At 43.4% G+C, this 17,587-nt stretch overlaps 1 protein-coding gene across 4 annotated transcripts in view; it reads right to left on the bottom strand.

Annotated features, from left to right (window-relative positions):
• Nucleotides 1-4,231: 4,231 nt before the first annotated feature.
• CCL28 (C-C motif chemokine ligand 28) overlaps nucleotides 4,232-17,587 on the bottom strand; it is a 50,655-nt gene continuing 37,299 nt past the window's right edge. For 2 of the 4 annotated variants that reach the window (XR_011562436.1, XR_011562435.1), the window contains 3 exons: nucleotides 13,265-14,484; nucleotides 5,407-5,562; nucleotides 4,232-5,288 (listed from right to left, as the gene is read on the bottom strand). The gene's annotated coding sequence lies outside the window, so the exon portion shown is untranslated. The remainder of the gene's footprint in view (nucleotides 5,289-5,406; nucleotides 5,563-13,264; nucleotides 14,485-17,587) is intronic. The other 2 variants (XR_002183170.2, XR_011562437.1) reach the window with 2 other exon arrangements.

Genomic DNA, 17,587 nt, shown 5'->3' with positions numbered 1-17,587 from the left:
TAATCATCTCATCCTCTATTAACCTCTTCTCCTCCTGCCCTCAATCTTTTCCAGCATCAGGGTCTTTTCCAATGAGTTGGCTCTTCTCATCAGGTGGCCAAAGTATTGGAGCTTCAGCTTCAGCAACAGTCCTTTCAATGAATATTTCAGGGTTAATTTCCTTTAGGATTGACTGGCTTGATCTCCTTGTAGTCCAGGGGACTCTCAAGAGTTTTCTCCAACACCACAATTTGAAAGCATCAATAGATACTTCTCATTTTTGAAATATCTCACCATATTTCTCATTCTTGAAGTCAGGCGATCAGCCCAACTACACATATACAGAAAAGCTCCTTGGAGGTCAAAAGGGGAATGATGCTAAGTGATGATAACCACCCTTAGGCCTCTTCAGGAGAATTCATCTTGGCTAAGAGAAGTGTGGGCATACACGGAAGGATCCTGTGATATACCAAATATGGACTCTGAACCAGACAAATAAGAATGATTGAAACCATTCTTCTGGGTTTTCAAGAGAAAACCATGTACGTGTTTAAAACTGCCACCAGAGTGCAGACCAGAGTGTGTGTCTTTCTACACGTACCGTACTCTTTTCCCTCATAATAAGCACTTTATTTGTTTCACTCCTTTCAGTCTTTGTGGGAATTCTTTTCTGCAAAGCTGGAGAGCCAGCTTTGCAGCTGGCAAAGCTTTGCAGCTGCAGAGCTTTGCAGCTCTGACCACTGGTATAGAAGCTAGGATCTAGTGGGCTAACCACCACAACCCAACCTCAATCTGTTTCAACTCGCTACATGCCAAGACCACCTGAGATCCATTCTACTGTTCTGCTGGTGAGCAGATCCAGGTTTGGTTTCATAATAGTACTCCTCTGGTTTTATTTTCTCTTATCCACCAGATTAATCTTGTTATTCTCATAGCCTCTTTGTCACTCTAGCCCCATCACAAATTTTCTTCTACTCCATTCCTTGATGTAGCAGCATTTTCCCTGTGACATATTCCTGTGAATCCCCATGAAAAGAGTACCCCTTGCTCTCTACCTCCTTTCCACAGAAATATGAGATCAAACCAGTCAATCTTAAAGGTAATCAACCCTGAATATTCACTTGAGGGATAGATGCTGAAGCTGAAGTTCCAATCTTTTGGCCATTTTGTTGTAAAGGGCTGACTCACTGGAAAAGACCCTGATGCTGGGAAAGATTGAAGGCAGGAGGAGAAGGTGGTGACAGAGGATGAGATGGTTGGATGGCATCATCAAACATGAATCTGAGCAAACTCTGGGAGATAGTGAAGGACAGGGAAGCCTGGTGTGCTGCAGTCCATGGGGTCACAAAGAGTCAGACATGACTGAGGGACTGAACAATAACTAAATGGTGCAAAGTGAAGAATTAAAGAGCCTCTTGATGAAAGTGGAAGAGGAGAGTGAAAAAGTTGGCTTAAAGCTCAACATTCAGAAAACGAAGATCATGGCATCCGGTCCCATCACTTCATGGGAAATAGATGGAGAAACAGTGGAAACAGTGTCAGACTTTATTTTTCTGGGCTCCAAAATCACTGCAGATGGTGATCGCAGTCATGAAATTAAAAGACGCTTACTCCTTGGAAGAATAGTTATGACCAACCTAGATAGCATATTGAAAAGCAGAGACATTACTTTGCCAACAAACATCCGTCTTGTCAAAGCTATGGTTTTTCCAGTAGTCATGTATGGATGTGAGAGTCGGACCATAAAGAAAGCTGAGCGCCGAAGAATTGATGCTTTTGAACTGTGGTGCTGGAGAAGACTCTTGAAAGTCCCTTGGACTGCAAGGAGATCCAACCAGTCCATCCTAAAGGAGATCAGTCCTGAATATTCATTGAAAGGACTGATGCTGAAGCTGAAACTCCAATATTTTGGCCACATGCTGCGAAGAGCTGACTAATTGGAAAAGACCCTGATGCTGGGAAAGATTGAGGGCAGGAGGAGAAGGGGACAACAGAGCACGAGATGGTTGGATGGCATCACCGACTCAATGGACATGGGTTTGGGTGGACTCTGGGAATTGGTGATGGACAGGGAGACCTGGTGTGCTGCGGTTCATGGGGTCTCAAAGAGTCAGCCATGACTGAGCGACTGAACTGAACTGATAAGTCAACTAGCACTGATAAGAAATCATCTCAAACAGCAATCATCTATTTGCTCAAATGACTGAGTGTTAGTCAAGGATTAACTGATTCAGGCTGGGTTCAGCAGAACAGCTCTACTCAACTCTGGTTCTGGCCAGCTCATATCTCTTCTCTATGTGTTTTTAGCCTGGGACCTAGAATCGAGGGAAAAGCTATCCAGAGTGGAGGATTCTTCTTCAGTGACAGAGGGCTAGCCCCACCCTCAAAGCACTTTTTAAGCTTCTATTGTATCACATTTGCTAACCTGCCAAGGTAAATCATGGAATCAAGTCCAAGGTCAAGGGGAAGGGAGCACACTCTGCTTTTGTGAGAGGAGCTGCAACACCACCAGGCAAAGGTCATGTCTGCAGGGAAGAGTAAGAATTGGGGCCAGTAATTCAATATTCCATGGATGATCCAAGTGGACTCCACTTCTGGCACCATTTCTTCCACACCACACCTTATGTGGTTACAGGAAAGGGGTTAAGAGTCACTGTCACTGATCTCCATCTATCGCCTTGAGGAAGTAGTCTCGCTGCCAAATAGAAGCAGATGGAAACCAAAAACAAAGACAATACCATTGTGAACATCCCCAAATCTTGTCCTTATCTCAAAGAGCTACAGCTAGAGTTGGCCCTTTGTCTCCGTAGTTTCTGTACCTGAGGATTCGACCAATATTTTGAGGATCAGAAATATTTGGAAAAATAATTCCAGCAAGTTTAAAGAGCAAAACTTGAATTTGCCACACACTGGCAACTATTTAATAGCATTTACATCATAGAATAAGTAATCTATGTATTATTTAATATCTATGGGAGGATGTGTATAGGTCATATGCAAATACTACAGCATTTTATATAAAGGACTTGAAAATCCATGAATTTTGGTACTCATAGGAGTCTTGGACCCAGTCCCACTCCCAGGCAAAAGGATACCAGGAGACAACTACACTTTATCCTTTTCTCTTGTGTGCTCTAACTTGCTTCCACTCAGGTCTCAGATCCAGATAAAGAAAGGGAGCAAGGGGCAGGGATGGGGAGGACAGGGTGGGGGGAAGTAAGCTATGACATTTTTGGATTTCTCCCCTGTCCAATTCATAAATGAAACAGAAGCTATTTCCTTGGTGTAAAACAAATGATGCATGTGACTAAAAGACCAGGACACATTATTCTGATGCCCAATTAGAATATTTTGTAATCCCACCAACAAGCTGGTCAGATTTGACCTATCTTCAGTGCGACCCTCAGAGCCCAAAGGTATTGCTCATCCACGCTCAGGGACAGACGATTTGTGCGCTTTTGCTCTGACCTTGTTTCTGCTACCTTGCTGCTGCCTCAGCTACAATGACACATGTGAAGTTGCTGCCCTGAGGGGCACATTCTCTGTTCTATTAGTAATAGCTCCCACGTCACCACTCAGACCTTGTGAAGACTCCCTTTAGTTATTTTTTTTAAAGCACAAGACTGTTGTTGTTTAGTCGCTAAGTCGTATCTGACTCTTTGCGACCCTATGGACTGTAGCGCGCCAGGCTCCGCTGTCCGTGGGATTCTCCAGGCAAGAATACTAGAGTGGGTTGTCATGCCGTCCTTCCGGGGATCTTCCCCATCCAGGAATCAAACCCAAGTTTCCTGCTTGGCAGGTGGATTGTTTACCACTGAGCCACCAGGGAAGCCTGCACATGACAGATCTTTCCGCAATTATTGATGACATGATTGAGGTCAAGTTATAATCCTCAAGTGCTAGGGGTCAGAAAGTGAAAGTCAAGGTGGAGAGAATGCCTTCACCCTCAGAGATTTTTTTCACTTAAGCCAGAATGCCGTCTTCTCAAAAAACAAATAGGGGGTTCCCTGGTGGTTCAGTGGTTAAGAATCTGCCTTGCAATGCAGGGAACATGGGTTCGACACCCTGCTGAGGGAAATAAGACCTCACATGCCTCAGGTCAACTAAGCCCATGAGCTGCAATTGAGGAACGTGCGGCCCTCAACAAAAGATCCCGGAAAGATCCCAAATGCCCCAACTAATACCAGAGGTAGCCAAATTCATTCATTCATTAATTTTAAAAAGAAACGAACAAATAGTTCCTGAGTACCTCTTATGTAGCCAGCACAGTGCTTTACTTTAAACCCTCACACCAATTTTTTAAATGACTTCTGTTAACAGAAATTTATTATCAAACCGAAGTCTGAAGTCAGTCTCACTAGGCAAAATTCCGGGTGTCTGTAGGTCCGCATTCCTTTTGGAGGCTCCAGAGAACATTCATTTCCTTTCTTGTCTTTCCAGCTTCTAGAGGCTGCTCACTTTCATGGATGGTGGTTCTCTCCATCATCTAAGGCAGCCATGGTGGCTTAGAATTTCTCACAACACACAATCCTTCTCAGAGATAGATTATTCTTCTGTTATCACATCGCCTTCTGTGACTCCACAACAGCAATCTTTAGAGGCTGGTTTTACTATCTCCATTTGTAAATAAACAAATCAACATTTTATGTTATTGTTGTTCAGTCACTAAGTCATGTCCGATTATTTGCAACCCCATGAACTGCAACAGGCCAGACTGCCCTGTCCTTCGCTATCTCCTGGACTTTGCTCAAACTCGTGTCCTTTGAGTCAGGGATGCCATCCAACCATCTCACCCACTGTCATCCCCTTCTCCTCATGCTTTCAACCTTCCTCAACATCAGGGTCTTTTCCAATGAGTCATCTCTTCATATCAGGTTGCCAACATATTGGAACTTCAGCTTCAGCATCTATCCTTCCAGTGACTATTGAGGTGTGTCTGACCAAAACAACCCAGTGCTTTTTCTACTACGTCAGTTGAATTCAGTTGCTCAGTCATGTCCGACTCTTTGTGACCCCATGAATCACAGCACGCCAGGCCTCCCTGTCCATCACCAACTCCGGGAGTTCACTCAAAATCATGTCCATCGAGTCAGTGATGCCATCCAGCCATCTCATTCTCTGTTGTCCCCTTCTCCTCCTGCCCCCAATCCCTCCCAGCATCAGGGTCTTTTCCAATGAGTCAACTCTTTGCATTAGGTGGCCAAAGTATTGGAGTTTCCCCTTTAGCATCAGTCCTTCCAATGAACACCCAGGGCTAATCTCCTTTAGGATGGACCGGTTGGATCACCTTGCAGTCCAAGGGTTAGATTCTACACAAACGAACAAGCAAAAACAAATGTCAGCATTAGCGTTAAAAAAATTATATTCATTTTATCCAAGTTTTTTTGTAGAAGTTTCTTTAGGTAAAAAACTGCCCTGGGGACTTACCTGGTGGTCCTGTGGCTAGGACACGGCACTCCCAATGCAAGGGACCCAGGTTTAATCCCTGGTCAGGAAACTAGATTCCACGTACTGCAACTAAGAGCTTGCATGCTGCAATGAGTATATCCTGCATGACACAACAAAGATAGAAGATCCCACATCCTGCAACAAAGACACAGCACCGCCAAATAAATAAATTTAAAAAACACAACAAAACTGTCCTACTTCCTTTAAAGTACAGTTCAATTTATAAAAATAAATTGAATAATGACATAATTCAGGGGAATATTTGATTTATAGAAAAACAGATTCACATATACTTTCCAAGTTTTGTATGTTTTAAAAATAGCAATTACTAACACCACAAAATTCATGTATGATTATTAAAGCTAATATCTATTTGAATTATTTATATAGCTCTCATCATGAGTATACTAGCTCCAAATAACATATAATATCTGCTCTACCTTCAATCTCTCTGATTTCTCAGTCTGAAAGATGGGGAAATTGGCCTGATTTTGAGATTTGGTTTGGGGAACTAGAAATGTCAAGTTTCCACTTTAACCCCTGGAAAGTAACTTGAGCCCATTTTGGATCATGGACCTGTTTCTAACAACAAAAATTGATGTGTTTATGTTGCAGAAAAGAGTGTTGCTGTAGAGGATGGTTATGTCCTAGGTCTCAGGTGAGTCCCTGGGACTGTCGCCAAGTGTGGGTTCTTGGCTGCATGCAGGAAAGAATTCAAGACTGAGCCATAGTAAAGAGGAAGAAGGCTTATTCAGGGAGATATGCACTCCATAGAGTGTGCGCCATCTCAGAAGGTGAGGGACCCCAGGGTAGGGGGTTGTCAGTTTTTATAGCTCTAGGTAATTTCATAGGCTTATAAGTGGGATGACTATTCTGGCAAGAGGATTATTCTGGCTAAGGTGGCTCAGACGGTAAAGAATCTGCCTGCAATGCGGGAGACCCAGGTTCAGTCCTTGGGTCGGGAAGATCCCCTGGAGAAGGGAATGGCTACCCACTCCAGTATTCTTTCCTGGAGAATCCCATGGAAGAGGAGACCAGTGGGCTACAGTTCATGGAGTTACAAAGAGTCAGACACCGAGTGACTAAAACTTTCACTTTTCACTTTGGAGAAGGGATGGGGATTTCTGGGAATTTGGCCCGACCCACTTTTTGGCCTTTTACGGTGGCCTCAGAGCTGTCATGGTGTGCTGAGGTGTTACAGTGAGAATATATGAGGCTCAAGATCTAGTGGAAGTCGACTTGTCCACCCTCTTGGATTTAGTTCGTTCTAACGAGTTGATATGGGGAAACAGTGGAAACAGCATCAGACTTTATTTTTCTGGGCTCCAAAATCACTACAGATGGTGACTGCAGCCATGAAATTAAAAGACGCTTACTCCTTGGAAGGAAAGTTATGACCAACCTAGATAGCATATTCAAAAGCAGAGACATTACTTTGCCAACAAAGGTTCGTCTGGTCAAGGCTATGGTTTTTCCTGTGGTCATGTATGGATGTGAGAGTTGGACTGTGAAGAAGGTTGAGCACCGAAGAATTGATGCTTTTGAAGTGTGGTGCTGGAGAAGACTCTTGAGAGTCCCTTGGACTGCAAGGAGAGCCAACCAATCCATTCTGAAGGAGATCAGCCCTGGGATTTCTTTGGAAGGAATGATGCTAAAGCTGAAACTCCAATACTTTGGCCACCTCATGCAAAGAGTTGACTCATTGGAAAAGACTCTGATGCTGGGAGGGATTGGGGGCAGGAGGAGAAGGGGACGACAGAGGATGAGATGGCTGGATGGCATCACTGACTCGATGGACATGAGTCTGAGTGAACTCCAGGAGTTGGTGATGGACAGGGAGGCCTGGCGTGCTGCGATTCATGGGGTTGCAAAGAGTCGGACACGACTGAGCGACTGATCTGATCTGATCTGAATGAGTTGATGTTGGGAGAAGGCAATGGCACCCGACTCCAGTACTGTTGCCCGGAAAATCCCATGGATGGAGGAGCCTGGTAGGCTGCAGTCCATGGGGTCACTAAGAGTCAGACACGACTGAGCGACTTCACTTTCACTTTCCACTTTCATGCATTGGAGAAGGAAATGGCAACCCACTCCAGTGTTCTTGCCTGGAGAATCCCATGGACGGAGAAGCCTGATAGGCTGCAGTCCATGGGGTCTCACAGAGTCGGACACGACTGAAGCGACGCAGCAAACACAGCAACGAGCTGATGTTGTGTCCTTTGGGCTAAGTCATTTGTTTAAAGGTTATGTTCTGCTCCCTACTTGTCTCATTTATTTAATATGATAGGTTGCACCCTGTTGAAATAAACCTTGTTCAGACCTGTCCTTTCGGGGAATCAGAACCTTGAAGTTGGTCACCTGTGATCTACAAGATTTAGATATCTGAAATAATATCTTATGCAGCCAGTAAAACTTGTTCCACTGGATTGGAATTTAAATGCAGTCATATTTCTTTTATGCTTCCAGTCAACTGATTGCAAATCAATATACTTTTATTCCTTCTCAAGGCCACTCTATCTCTTCTACTTGAATAGTCTAAGAATTCAATTCAAACAAGGCATGCCTGCTTTCCAAACACCGGGTAGAGAGACTAGCATCTACAGTTGCTGTGGCTGCTAGGGTGTTGTCAGTGGATTCTGGTATTATTAGTATATTTTTTGCTCAACTACTCACCAAGCATCTGCCATGTACCAGTCGCGGCACCGGACACCAAGGACATAACTGGGAACACACTAAACCTGGCTTCCATTCTCATGAAACTTTCTCAACACTATGGTCCAGAGGGTGACAGCCAATGAACCAAACCACAGACCAGCATAAGGAGATGCTCTGTGCTTGGCTCCACAGGTCACACATGGGCTCAGATACTATGCCAAACTGGCCAGGCCCTGAGAGCTTTGACTGTCAACTACACACTGAGGTAAAAAGGATGTACTTTGCACCCACACACGGAGCCCTTGGTATCAAGCCTGAGTCATCAGCTGAGAAGAATCCTGTGGCTCAGATGAGGTTCCCTTAGTGGCAACTGGTGATTTGTCTGCCAGCAGACCTCGAGAAATTACCTTGACATTAACTCTCATTCCAGCATTTATTAGAGTGTAGGTTTCCTCTGGTCTCCTTCTGCAAATTGTATAATCATTCTCCAGAATTTTACATAGATGAGTGGAAGAAACTGCTGCTAAGCCATAAAGGGAAGTGCGTGCCTGCTAAGTCCCTTCAGTCATATCCCATTCTGTGCAACCCCATGTACTGTGACCCACCAGACTCCTCTGTCCATGGGATTCTCCAGGCAAGAATACTGGAGTGGGTTGCAGTGCCCTCCTCCAGGGGATCTTCCCCACCCAGGAATCAAACCTGTGTCTTTTATGTCTCCTGCATTGGCAGGCAGGTTCTTTACCACTAGCGCCATCTGAGAATAAAGGGGAGAGAGAGCCCTTATTGTGACTTTTGCCTATGCCCACTGATCTTACATTCATGCAGCAAATGAAAGCCATTCAGGAAACCCTCTGCAGAACCATTGAGACTAGCGTATCATCATCCCAAGGTGATTTTCTGTCTCTCTAAAAAGAAATGGGCTGAGATCACTGAAACTATAACAGCACTGTTTTATCTGTCTTCATCTTTGGGGAGAGGAAGAGAGATGAAAGTTTCTTTGATCAACTCCAGAGAATTCTTACTTATAGGCTTCATTTTTTAATAAGCATTGTGGGTTTTTTTTTTACTAAGATATAATCAACGAAAAACATTATATTAGTTTTAGGTGTACAAAGACGACGGTTTGACCCATATATATACTGCAAATGATTAATAGGCATCATCACACATAGTTACCATCTCTTTTTTCTTGTGAGGAGAACTTTCAGGATATACTTTCTCAGCAAATTTCAAATAGACAATAAAGTATTGTTCACTATAATCATCATGCTACATATTACATCCTCAGGACTTATTTGTCTTATAATTGGAAGCTTGAAGCTTTTGATCACCTTCACCAGTTTTGCCCACTGCCCCTCTTCTGCCTCTGGCAACCAGCAATTTGCTCTGTTTCTACAAATTTGGGAGATTTTTTTAGGTTCCATGTCTAAGAGATCATATTGGATTATTTTTTAACTTGAGCAACAACTGAGCAAAGTGATGCCTTGTGGGTAGAGGTGAGGAGTCAAGAAAGAAAGGATAGTGTTGCAGGAAAGAAAGTGGGGCACAAGAGGAGGCTTACGTCCCACGTCTCAGGTGAGTCCCTGGGACGGCTGCCAAGCGTGGGTTCTTGATTTCATGCAGGAAAGAACTGAAGATTGTGCCATAGTAAATAGAAAGAAGGTTTATTCAGGGAGATACACACTCCATAGACAGGGTGTGGGTGATCTCCCTGGGTGTGAGAGACTCCAGCTACAGGCTTGTCAGTTTTAATAGGGCTGGATAATTTCATAGGCTACTGAGTTGGAATATTCAAGCTATTTTGGGGAATGGGGTGGGGATTTCTTAGAACGTGGCCCAGTCCACTTTTTGGCCTTTTATGGTCAACCTTGGAACTGTCCCAGCACCCTGTGGGTATGCTCTTTAGCTATTATGATGGGCATATGCTGCTGCTGCTGCTGCTAAGTCGCTTCAGTCGTGTCCGACTCTGTGTGTCCCCATAGACGGCAGCCCACCAGGCTCCCCTGTCCCTGGGATTCTCCAAGCAAGAACACTGGAGTGGGTTGCCATTTTTTTTTCCAATGCATGAAAGTGAAAAGTGAAAGTGAAGTTGCTCAGTCATGTCCAACTCTTAGTGACCCCATGGACTGCAGCCCACCAGGCTCCTCCATCCATGGGATTTTCTAGGCAAGAGTACTGGAGTGGGGTGCAATAGCCTTCTCCAATGATGGGCATATACTGAGGCTCAAAGTCTAGTGAAAGTCAATTCATTCATTATCTTGGACCCAGTTAGTTTAACCAGTTTATGTCATATCCTCAGCAGCTGTCATTCTTCTGAAGGTTTTGCCCTGCCCACTCCCTGTCTCAGTAGTAGTTTTCCACAAAAGCAGTGTGTGTGTGTGTGTGTGTGTGTGTGTGTATGCCTATCATGCACATGTATTGTGTAGGGTGTTTTATATATATATATATATATATATTTATTTATTTATGGCATTGTGTTCTCTATATGAAATTTCAGTTGCCCATCACTTTGTTAACCCATAAAGTTTAGAAATGGGCATTTCTGACGTCTTCCATACAAATCTTCAAGTCCCCATTCAGAACCGAGGCTGAAATGAGCTGAAGCTGAGTAGTTATCAGTGAGGCCAGCATGCTGAGATCTGCTGGCCAGGGTTTGGGATACAGCGGGTGTGGTGAAATACATCAGGCTTCAGCACTAGACAGACTCCTCAGCTAGATTCCCGGCTTTAGCATTTAATAGGTTTAGCATTGGACAAGTTGCTTAATCTCTCTGAGCCTGGATTTCTTCTTTTGAAATACATGGGGGGAAAATATAAAATTTTCAGTTATTGTGAGAACTAAATACAACATTTCTGGTATGATCAGATCAGATCAGTCACTCAGTCGTGTCTGACTCTTTGCGACCCCATGAATCGCAGCACGCCAGGCCTCCCTGTCCATCACCAACTCCCGGAGTTCATTCAGACTCACGTCCATCGAGTCAGTGATGCCATCCAGCCATCTCATCCTCTGTCGTCCCCTTCTCCTCCTGTCCCCAATCCCTCCCAGCATCAGAGTCTTTTACAGTGAGCCAACTCTTCGCAAGAGGTGGCCAAAGTACTGGAGTTTCAGCTTTAGCATCATTCCTTCCAAAGAAATCCCAGGGCTGATCTCCTTCAGAATGGACTGGTTGGATCTCCTTGCAGTCCAAGGGACTCTCAAGAGTCTTCTCCAGCACCACACTTCAAAAGCATCAATTCTTCGGTGCTCAGCCTTCTTCACAGTCCAACTCTCACATCCATACATGACCACAGGAAAAACCATAGCCTTGACTAGACGAACCTTTGTTGGCAAAGTAATGTCTCTGCTTTTGAATATGCTATCTAGGTTGGTCATAACTTTCCTTCCAAGGAGTAAGCGTCTTTTAATTTCATGGCTGCAGTCACCATCTGCAGTGATTTTGGAGCCCAGAAAAATAAAGTCTGACGCTGTTTCCACTGTTTCCCCATCTATTTCCCAAGAAGTGATGGGACTGGATGCCATGATCTTCATTTTCTGAATGTTGAGCTTCAAGCCAACTTTTTCACTCTACACTTTCACTTTCATCAAGAGGCTTTTGAGTTCCTCTTCACTTTCTGCCATAAGGGTGGTGTCATCTGCATATCTGAGGTTATTGATATTTCTCCCGGCAATCTTGATTCCAGTTTGTTTCTTCCAGTCCAGCGTTTCTCGTGATGTACTCTGCATATAAGTTAAATAGCAGGGTGACAATATACAGCCTTGATGTACTCCTTTTCCTATTTGGAACCAGTCTGTTGTTCCATGTCCAGTTCTAACTGTTGCTTCCTGACCTGCATACAAATTTCTCAAGAGGCAGATCAGGTGGTCTGGTATTCCCATCTCTTTCAGAATTTTCTACAGTTTATTGTGATCCACACAGTCAAAGGCTTTGGCATAGTCAATAAAGCAGAAATAGGTAGTATTCAAAGTAAAGACTAATTATCAGTGCAGTTTGGAGGCATAAGTTATCTCTCTGCTTCCTAAGATTTTTGTAAACTATAATGTACCTAAAGCTACTCGTCACCCTAACATCCATCTTCCCATTGTTCCCCTAATAATAGTTTTAGCGGGGCATATGACCACCAGAGAGGAATGTATGTCCCTGGGGAACATATGTATACCTGCGGCGGATTCATTTTGATATTTGGCAAAACTAATACAATTATGTAAAGTTTAAAAATAAAATAAAATAAAATAAAATAATTGTATTTATTTACTTTTGGCTGTGCTGGGTCTTTGTTGCTAACGCAGGCTTTTCTTTAGTTGAGGTGAGCAGGGGCTACTCTCTAACTGTGGTACATAGGCTTCTCACTGCGGTGGCTTCTTTTGTTGTGGAGCACAGGCTGTATAGGGCACAGGGGCTCAGTAGTTGTGGCTCCCAGGTTCTAGAGCACAGGCTCAGTGGTTGTGGGGCGCAAGCTTTGTTGCTCCATAGCATGGGGCTTCTTCCCAGATCAGGGATCAAACCTGTGTCTCTTGCATTGGCAGGTGGATTCTTTACCACTGAGCCACCAAGGAAGCCCTTCCTTTTTTTTTTTTTTTGAAGTTGGGTGTTTGTGAGGTGAACTCCTGGCAATAGATTTGAGGGAATATGGTATTTAACCTCCCAATCATGCTCTTAAAAGAAAAGAGCATTTCCTCCCTCACTCCCATCTCACTCATCCTCATCTTCTGGGTTGATTGTCCTCCCCACTGCCAAATCCTTATGTTCAAGTCCTAGCCCCTCTTCCTCAGTACTCAAGAATGTGACCTTATTTAGAAATAGGGTTGTTGTAGATGTAATTAATTAAGGCCACTGGGGTGGGCCCTCATGCAATATAACTGGTGTCCTTATAAATGGGAAATTTGGGCACAGAAATAGGCACACGCAGAGAAAAGATGATGGGAAAAAAACACAGGGAGGAGAGGACCATCTGCAAGCCAAGAAGTTGCTGGGAGCCGCTCCCTGCCCTCACAGACCTCAGAAAGACCCAAGAATACCGACTCCTTGATTTCAGACTTCTAACCTCTAGAACAGTGAGAAAATAAATTCCTGTTATTTAGGTCATCCCATTTAGACTACATTCTTATGACAGACCTAGCAAAATTACTGCAGCCTGGGGGTGGCCCCAACTCACGGTGGTGAACCATGGGACAGGCTCACCTGTGGACGAGAGTGCAACAGAGAAACAAGGCAAATGACACCATGAAGCCACCATTTCAGCCTCGGAACGAAGGCTCGTTTTACACCTGGAGTGCTATGCAAGGAGAGAGAAATAAACTTCTGTCTAGTTTGGACTACTTTTGTTTCAGCATCTGAACCAGAATGCCAACTAACAATGATTCCTAAACAGCCTGTTTACTGTAACTCTTAGCTAAGGGGAATGTTCTGTTTTGGATGGAAGACATTTATCATTTAGGGTTGGAAGAGGGGAGAAAATGGGCACACTCACTCCTGTGAACTAAATACAGCCATTCAGGGACTTCCCTGGTTACCTAGTGGTTAAGACACTGTGCTTACAATGCAGGGGATGTGGGTTCAATCCCTGGTGGAGAAGCTAAGATCCCACATGCCGTGCAGTGCGGCCAAAACCAAACAACAATAAAATAACTATAAAGGCATGAAGTCAAAATTCTGTGAACTGGTCTCATGGCATTTCGTGGTTGAACAAAATGGTCTTGTCTAGAAGTTTTCTTCAAATAACTGGTTCTCATGCCACTCAAATGAATTCCTGTACTAATTACTATTATTATTGTGTTTACTAACTATTATCCTCCTTCCCATTAGGCCTTTCTTTCTTGTAAGTGTTTTTTTTTTTTTTTTAATATTTTACCCTCTGGTTTGGGCTTTGAACTTCCTGGGGAACTGCCATGGATAAGGCTTCTTGATCAGAATCCTAAATCAGCAGAATTTAGGCTGAGTCTGATAAAAAAAAAATCAAGTAATTATTGGTAATTTTATGTTCAGATATATGACGCCATGTCAATGTCAATAAAAGATATTTTATTCAAGTATTTGGCTTTTATATAGTCAGAAATGATATCTTCTCAAATTATTAAATAAGAGACAATTCCTCTTATTCCTCAAGATAATAGCAGTTTTTCAAACCTAAACACTCCATTAATCTTCATTCCATTTGGCTTCAGATATCCTGTCACTCAGGTTTCTGCCAGGCTTGGAATATCTCTGTTTGATGTTAAGCAATCCCTTTTTCCTCAGTTTCTCTCGGCCTTTTATATCAATAGCTCCCACTGTCGACCATATTTTCTATTAAAGCGTTTAAAAGAAGCTGCCTCACCTGATTCCCAGTCCTCAGTGTGTGTTCTTTAATTGTAGAATTTTTGGACTTCCCGGCAGTCTAGGTTTGATTCCTGGTTGAGGACCTAAGGTGCCACATGCAGCAGGGTGTGGCCAAAAATTAAAGAAAAAACAAAAAAGAAGAAGAATGAGACTTCCCTGGTGGTCCAGTGGCTAAGATCCCATGCTCCCAATGTAGGGGGCCTGGGTTTGATCCCTGGTCAGAGAACTAGATCCCACATGCTGCATCTGAGAATCCGAAAGCTGCAACTAAAGATCCTGCTTGCTGCAATTAAGACTCAGGATGCAACCAAATAAGTAAAAGAATAAATAAACATTTAAAAAATACTTCAGGATTTGTTACCATTTTCTCTGATAACATTATCCCTTTTATATTCATTATCTACCGCTGCGTAACCAATTGCCTCAGAATTTATGGCTTGACACAACACACCTCTATTATCGTACAGTGTCTGTGGGTCAGTAATCCAGATATAGCTGAACTTGGTCTTGTGCTTCAGACTCTCTCAACAGGCTCAATCAAGGGTGTTCTGAGATGGCCTACATCTGTCTGGGGAGTGTGTCTTTCTATCCCTGGAATCTTCCAGGGAAGAATACTGGAGTGGGCTGCCAGTTCTTCCTCCAGGGGATCTTCCCAACCCAGAGATTGAACTGGCATCTCCTCCATTGGCAGGCGGATTCTTTACCACTGCACTAACTTGAAAGCCCGTTGCTAGATTGTATGGTAACTCTTGGGATTTTTCATTTTAACTTTTAACTCTTAAAGGAACCTCCATTGTTGTTTAATCGCTGAGTCATGTCCAGCTCTTGCAAACCCATGGACTGTAGCCGGCCAGACTCCTCCATCTATGGAATTTTCTAGGCAAGAATACTGGAGTGGGTTGCTATTTCCTTAAAGAACTTCCATTCTGTTTTCCACAATGGCTGTACCAATTTACATTTTCAACAACAGTGTAGGGGGTTCCTTTTTCTCCACATCCTCTCCATTAATGAATGTAACATTTTAAATCTGTCCATTCTACTATGGATGAGCACTTAGTTCTCATTTGTTGCTATGAATATTCTTATGTATGTGTTTTGGTGAACATATTTATTTAACTGGATATTGCTTAAGTATAGAATTTCTGGGTCATAGGGTAGGTATCTAGCTTTAGTAGATATTACTAGACAGTTTTCCAAAGTGATGCAATTAATTTACATCCCCACCAGCACACATGAGTCCCAACATTTGGCATCTTCTTAATTTCAATCTTAGCCATTTTGGTGAGTCCAGGGTAACTCTGAAAGCTGAGACTCAAATAGGAAGTCATCCTTTTTCTTCACCTTTTATAATCCCCAAGACACTCACTTCCTCCTAAACCTACTTTTCTTGAAAATTGTACAATTTGCCTTCAGCTGTCTGGTCTGGGTTCAGCAAAGTCAACCTGTCAGAAGCTGTTTATTCTGCCCTACTTCCTTCTGCAGAAAAGGTTCTGTAATTCACTGATACAGATAGTTATGACCTGGGAGAACAAGAAACAGAAATGGAGATAAAGTTCATTTTATGGACAGGCTGATGTCAGAGCTATAGAGAAGAGGTAAAAGACGTACAAATTCTGAAAATTCTACAAATTCTGTAGAAAATCTTGAAAACAATGGAGCCCAGTCACACTGGGTTTAGTTATTGTCATCTCCCAGGCCAGGACCTTGTGGCATTTAACCCTTGGTATCTCTCTCTCTTCAGTAGAGGCTGGTCATTACAGGAATGCAGGGCTCTCATGGTGTCCTATTTTCACTGTAATTGGCCAAACAAGAGGTCAGTTGCCTACATATGTGTTTTTAGTATATATTTATTGAGTGCCTACTATGTGCTAAGCCCTGGATGGAGGAAGGGGATGTTTATTGTTTTGGTAGTTTCTGCAGCAGTAGAATAGCAACAAGATGGAGAGACTACAATATGTCAGGTGATCCAATTATCTGTCAGTGAATTAAAAGATAGAGCATAGTCACAGTACTGGGGAGAGACCAGGATGAACTTGGAATTCTCTTACATTTACTACAGGGAAAACCTGATTTTACAAAAATTAAAAAAAGAAGGAAATTGCTACAATTGTCAAAAGAGCATCAGATCGGTCATATAAATTATGAAATGTGTCAGAGTTCTATTTGTTCATGGATATTATAAAAATCCAGAGCTCACAGGGAGGCCTGGGCAAACCTGAGAAAGAAGTCAAGTATATAAAGCACACAAATAATGTAGAAAGCAGTTGTGTTTTATCAGGCTCAAGTTGCCTGAATAGTGAATTATTCAGGGTTCATTTATTGAGAAGGATATTAAACTCTAGCACACAACTTGACCTGGCAAGCAAACAATACTTACGTAGTCAGGAGGGTAAAAGAGCCACTCATTGGTTGTGCTAGCTTCTTATTGTTGCATTAAGAAAGTTCTATGAACTCACCCACTTAAAAGAAGTAAAGTGAAAGGAGCTCAGTCGTGTCCAACTCTTTATGACACTACAGACTGTAGCCTGCTGGGCTCCTCTGTTTATGGGATTTTCCAAGCAAGAATACTGGAGGGGGTAGACTATCCCTTCTCCAGGAGGTCTTCCAACCCAGGAATTGAACCGGGGTCTCCTGCATTGCAGGCGGATTCTTTACCAGCTGAGTTACCAGGGAAACCCATTTAAACCACACCCATTTAGTAGCTCAGTCTGTAAACCAAAAGTCCAGACAGGTGGTGTGACTGGGTTCTCTGCTTAGGGTTGCAGAAGGCTGAAATCAAGATACTGACTGGATTGCGTTCCCTCTGGAGGCTCTGTGGGAGTATCTGCTGCAAGCTTTCTTATTCCTGGCTGAATGAGGCTCCTTGTAGGTGGCGGTGGTGACAGTTTTCATGTGTGACTCTTGTAACCCCATGGACTGTCACATGGGGTCAGTAAGGCTCCTCTCCATGGGATTTCCCAGGCCAGGATTCTGGAATGGGTTGCCATTCTCTTCTCCAGGGGATCTTCTCGACCCTGGGATTGAACCTGGATCTCTTGCATTGCAGGAAGATTCTTTACCATCTGAGTCACCAGAGAAGTTTCTGTAATTATAGGACTGAGGTCTCTACTTCTTTGCTATCTGTCAGCTGGGGCCCCCTTTTAGTAACTGCAGGCCACCCACATTCCTTGGGACTTGGCCTTTCTC

This window comes from Bos indicus, chromosome 20 (assembly GCF_029378745.1).
Source record: "Bos indicus isolate NIAB-ARS_2022 breed Sahiwal x Tharparkar chromosome 20, NIAB-ARS_B.indTharparkar_mat_pri_1.0, whole genome shotgun sequence".
NCBI classification, from domain to species: Eukaryota; Metazoa; Chordata; class Mammalia; order Artiodactyla; family Bovidae; genus Bos; species Bos indicus.
This window is presented reverse-complemented; position numbering and strand designations above follow the sequence as displayed.